The 5668-nt window shown below is 41.3% G+C and overlaps 1 non-coding gene across 1 annotated transcript; it reads left to right on the forward strand.

Moving 5' to 3' along the window:
* The first annotated feature begins 4108 nt into the window (after nt 1-4108).
* LOC141687988 (small nucleolar RNA R71) lies at nt 4109-4215 on the forward strand. The gene has a single exon (XR_012561460.1). It is a non-coding gene; the product is annotated as a small nucleolar RNA R71 (small nucleolar RNA).
* The last annotated feature ends 1453 nt before the right edge of the window (nt 4216-5668 follow it).

Genomic DNA, 5668 nt, shown 5'->3' on the forward strand with positions numbered 1-5668 from the left:
TAGCAACACGATGATTCACATTGTAGCGCTGCATCATAGAAGTGAACTTACGGTTGCAGAAATGCGACCCCTCATCACTTATGATTACTCGTGGTGTTCCAAACCTTGTGAAAATCTGCTTATAAAGAAAATTCAACACTACCTTTGAATCATTCGTCGATAGAGCCTTGACTTCTTCCTGTTGTGAGACATAATCGACTGCTAGCAAGATGTACTGATTATTACAGGACGAGACAAATGGCCCCATGAAATCGATTCCCCAAACATCAAAGACCTCGACTTCAAGCATCACATTTAACGGCATCTCATCCTTTCTTATAAGATTTCCTACTCTTTGGCAACGATCACACCTTAAAACGAAGTGATGAGCATCCTTAAACAAAGTAGGCCAAAAAAACCTGCTTGCAGAATACTAGCTGCCGTCTTCTCACCACCATAATGTCCACCATAAACTGTGGAGTGGCAGTCTCGTAATATCCCCTCCGTATCACAGAATGGGATACATCTCTTGATGATCTGGTCAGCTCCCTGTCTAAACAAATACGGTTCATCCCACATATACCACTTTACCTCATGCAAAAATTTCTTCTTTTGAACTGTATTCATATTAGGAGGCATTATGTTGCTGACAAGATAGTTCACAATATCTGCGAACCATGACTCTTCCTCCTGAACTGCGAACAACTGCTCATCCGGAAAAGATTCTTTGATCAATGTCTTATCATGTGAAGTAGACTCGGGATTCTCCAATCTAGAGAGATGGTCAGCTACTTGATTTTCAGTACCTTTTCGATCCTTGATCTCTAACTCAAATTCCTGTAGCAAGAGCACTGAACAAATGAGTCTAGGCTTCGAATCCTTCTTGGAAACCAAATAGCGAATGGCCGCATGATCAGTGAACACTATCACCTTTGTCCCAAGCAAATAAGATCGAATTTTTTTGAAACCAAAGATATAGCCAAGAGCTCCTTCTCAGTAGTGGTGTAGTTCATTTGAGCTCCATTTAAAGTCTTACTAGCATAGTAGACCACATGGAAGAGATTATTCTTGCGCTGCCCAAGAACTGCGCCCACCGCATAATCACTCGCGTCACACATCATCTCAAAAGGCTCTGTCCAATCAGGTGCTGTAATAACTGGTGCAGTTATCAAACTCTTCTTGAGCGTCTGGAATGTCGTCAAGCATTCATCATCAAATTTTAAAGGCACATCCTTCTCAAGCAAGTTGCACAATGACTTAGATATCTTCGAAAAGTCCTTGATGAAATGCCGATAAAACCCCGCATGACCAAGAAAACTACGGATTCCTTTCACAGAAATAGGTGGTGGAAGATTTTCAATGACTCCCACCTTGGCTTTGTCCACCTCAAGACCCTTGCTAGAGACCTTATGCCCAAGAATAATGCCATCATGCACCTTAAAGTGACATTTATCCCAATTGAGCACCAAATTAGTTTCCACACACCTTTTGAGCACTGCACGAAGATTATTCAAACATCCATCATACGAATGTCCAAAGATGGAGAAGTCGTCCATGAACACCTCGACATTATTTCCAATCATATCAGAGAATATAGCCATCATACATCTCTGAAAAGTGGTCGGTGCGCCATATAAGCCAAACGAAACTCTGCGAAAAGCAAACGTGCCAAATAGATAAGTAAAGGTAGTCTTTTCTTGATCCTCTGGTGCAATACATATCTGATTATACCCTGAATAGCCATCTAGAAGACAATAATACTCATTACCAGCCAACCTGTCAAGCATCTGATCAATAAATGGAAGAGGGAAGTGATCCTTCCTTGTGGCCTTGTTCAACTTTCTGTAGTCCATGCATACCCTCCATCCTGTGACTGTTCGAGTGGGTTGAGCTCGTTCTTCTCATTTGCTACCACAGTAATACCTCATTTCTTAGGTACACATTGCATGGGGCTCACCCGAGAACTGTCAGAAATAGGATATATGATTCCTGCATCCAGCCATTTCAGAATTTCTTTCTTCACCACTTCTTTCATGATAGGATTAAATTTGCGCTGTTGCTCAACAGTCGGCTTACTACCCTCCTCTAGCAGAATTTTTTATGCATGCAGTATGAGGGGCTTATCCCCTTGATGTCTGCTATAGTCCATCCGATAGCCGATTTGAATTCTCTCAAGATCCTCAAGAACTTGTCCTCCTCACTACCTGAAAGGTCAGATGCAATAATAACAGGTAGAGTAGATGCATCACCTAAAAAAGCATACCTCAAGTGTTCAGACAATGGTTTAAGCTCCAAGATAGGTGCTTCCTCAATAGATGGTTTGAGCTTTCCTTCAGCATTTTTGAGGTCAGAAGTACCAAGAGATTCAAATGGCATGTCTAGCTTTCGCCTTCAAGGAGAAGCATTTAGATATTGTAGTTGCTCATTGCCATCCTCATCATCACTGTCAAAGTCCCCCACTAAGGCTTTCTCTAATGCATCAGATATTAGCATTTGATCAAGTTCTGAAGTAACCGCGGAATCAATCAAATCCACTTTTAAGCACTCCTCATCTTCTGTAGGGAATTTCATCGCTTTGAATACATTGAATGTCACATCCTGATCCTGCACCCTCATAGTAAGTTCACCTTTCTGCACATCTATCAAGGTACGGCCTGTAGCCAAGAAAGGTCTCCCCAAATTGATGGGAATCTTCTTATCTTCCTCGAAATCTAGAATAACAAAGTCAGCAGGAAAGAAGAGCTTATCCACCTTTACTAGCACATCCTCCACTATGCCTCATGGGTATGTAATAGAACGATCAGCCAATTGTAGAGACATGTAGGTGGGCTTTGGATCAGGTAAATTCAACTTTTTGAAGATAGACAACGGCATCAGATTGATGCTTGCTCCCAAATCACATAGGCACTTGTCAAAAGACAACTTGCCAATGGTGCAAGGAATGGTGAAGCTACCTGGATCTTTAAGCTTTGGAGGTAACTTTTGTTGCAGCACAGCACTGCATTCTTCCGTTAGAGCAACGGTCTCAAGGTCATCTAGTTTCACCTTCCTTGAAAGAATACTCTTCATCAATTTCGCATAACTAGGCATTTGCTCCAGAGCCTCAGCGAAAGGTATATTGATGTGAAGTTTCTTGAACACCTCTAGAAACTTACCAAACTGCTTATCCAGCTTTTGTTGTTGTAATCTCTTAGGGAAAAGTGGTGGAGGATAGAGCTGTTTCTCCCCTGTATTACCCTCAGGCAGAGTGTGTTCACCAGTAGTCTTCCTTGGTTCCGCCACTTTCTCCTTTTGCTTATCTTCTTCATCACTAACTTCAGCTTCTCCATCTTTTGCTTTTTCAGCATCAGCAACTTTTCCAGACCTTAAGGTAATAGCCTTGACTTGCCCTTTAGCTTGCTTTCTGCCTGGCACTTCAGTATCACTGGGAAGTGTGCCAGGTTGACGATTGAGCACTGCATTGGCTATTTGACCGATTTGATTTTCCAAGGTCTTGATAGAAACAGCCCGACTTTTGCACAACAGCTTAAGTTCTTTAAAATCAGCACTAGAAGGTGGACTTGCACCTCCTTGTTGAGGATATGATTGCCTTTGAGCATAATGTTGTGGTTGCTGGAATCCAGGTGGATTAAACTGTTTACTTACGCCTTGCTGATATGGTTGCTGAATGGCATTCTGATTATTACTCCAGCTGAAATTTGGATGATTTCTGTTGTTAGGATGATAAGTAGCTGGCACAGGCTGCTGCGGTCGCTGATAATTGTTCACATACTGAACAGATTCATTAACAAGAGAACACTGATCCGTAGCATGAGAACCTGCACAAAGCTCACAGACCATAGCTATCTGATTGACTCCATAGGTGGCTAAAGAACCGACCTTCATAGACAGCGCTTGGAGCTGCGCTGCAATAGCTGTAGCTGCATCAACTTCCAGAATACCGGCTACCTTCCCAGGCATCATCCATTGAGTTGGGTTTTGATGCTCATTTGCAGCCATAGTCTTAATAAAATTATAAGCCTCAGTATAGCTTTTGGCCCACAAGGCGCCTCCAACTGCTGCATCGAGCATGGGCCGAGATTGGGCCCCCAAACCATTATAGAACCCAATGATCACCATCCAATCAGGCATACCATGATGTGGACACTTTCTCAACATCTCCTTGTAGCGCTCCCAAGCTTCGCACATAGATTCCGTAGGTTGCTGCGTAAACTGAGTAAGAGCACTCCTCATAGCCGCAGTCTTCTCCATTGGATAAAACTTTACCAGAAACTTTTGCGCAAGATCTTGCCAAGTAGTGATGGACCCAGCTGGTTCAGAATGTAACCAGTCCTTAGCTTTATCCCTTAGTGAGAATGGGAAAAGCCTCAGCTTGATAGCCTCATCAGTCACACCATTATATTTAAAAATACTACAGATCTCGACAAAATTCCTGATGTGCATGTTGGGATCTTCAGTAGCAGCACCTCCAAAAGAAACTGAATTCTGCACCATCTGAATAGTGCCCGGCTTGATTTCAAAAGTGTTAGCCTGAATAGCCGGGTGAAAGATGCTTGACTGAATGTCATCAATTTTAGGCCGAGAAAAGTCCATAAGAGCTGGATCTGCCGGAACTATACGATCACCCATGATTACTCGTTCTTTCTGCTCACTTTCTGTTTCCGAATCTTCAAAATCTATCTTCTCCGGAATACCAAGAACTTCGTTTGTCTCCTCAGCCGTATCTAAAGTCCTCTTGCGAGTGCGAGAACGTGTTTGCATAAACGCTTGCTAAAGTACCTGAAACATAACCGAAAACAATAAGTAATAAGTCTTAATCAATGAGTCCTAATGACCACTGATGGTAAGTACATAAACTAAACAAATACGCCGAGTCCCCGACAGCGGCACCAAAAACTTGTTAGGGTGAAAATATGCGCTAATATTACACGCAAGTATACGCATTCGCAAGTAATATAAAATACTTTCTAGTTCGTTCCCACAGAGACTCAGACTAATTATATTCAATTAACACTCACTCACCAATGTTAATTACTTTTCAATGTCAAGACAATAACACTTAGAATTGATTAACTAATTATTAATTACAATTAAATATGAGAATTAAGCACTTAATTGACACTTGAATTAACAATATTAAAACACACATGAGATCACAACTTCATTACTACTTCCTTCAATAGTTATTATTATTACCCTTATCATATAACTGTGATGATATTAATCGAACAACACGAAACTGATAAAAGCCAACTTTTATTGTACTAATACTGTGGCGCCCTCCAAACCCGGGTCAGAAGTTTGGGGTCCACACATGCACTGTTTACAACCTGCTTATAACAATAATGAAGATAATAATAATATATATACAGTGACCCTACTTACCAACTACCACGGATCGCAACAGGTTAAAGTATGCACACAATCCAAACATACTAATATATTACAAACCGTTCAAATCCCAACTATTCCAAACTCAAACTGAATATTAAACATATTACAAACTTTTACAAATTTACATTATTCCAAAAGAAGCCTACTAGTTCAGCTTTAACAGCCTTAATCCCTAGCTCTCGCACTGGACTGGGGATCCTTGCTACCAACTGGTTCCTTTTTAACTGGAAAGAGTATAAACAACATCGCACAAATGAGCTAACTAGCCCAGCAAGTCACAATGACAAAACTGAGA

The sequence above is a fragment of the Apium graveolens genome, chromosome 9 (genome assembly GCF_009905375.1).
Source record: "Apium graveolens cultivar Ventura chromosome 9, ASM990537v1, whole genome shotgun sequence".
Classification (NCBI taxonomy): Eukaryota; Viridiplantae; Streptophyta; class Magnoliopsida; order Apiales; family Apiaceae; genus Apium; species Apium graveolens.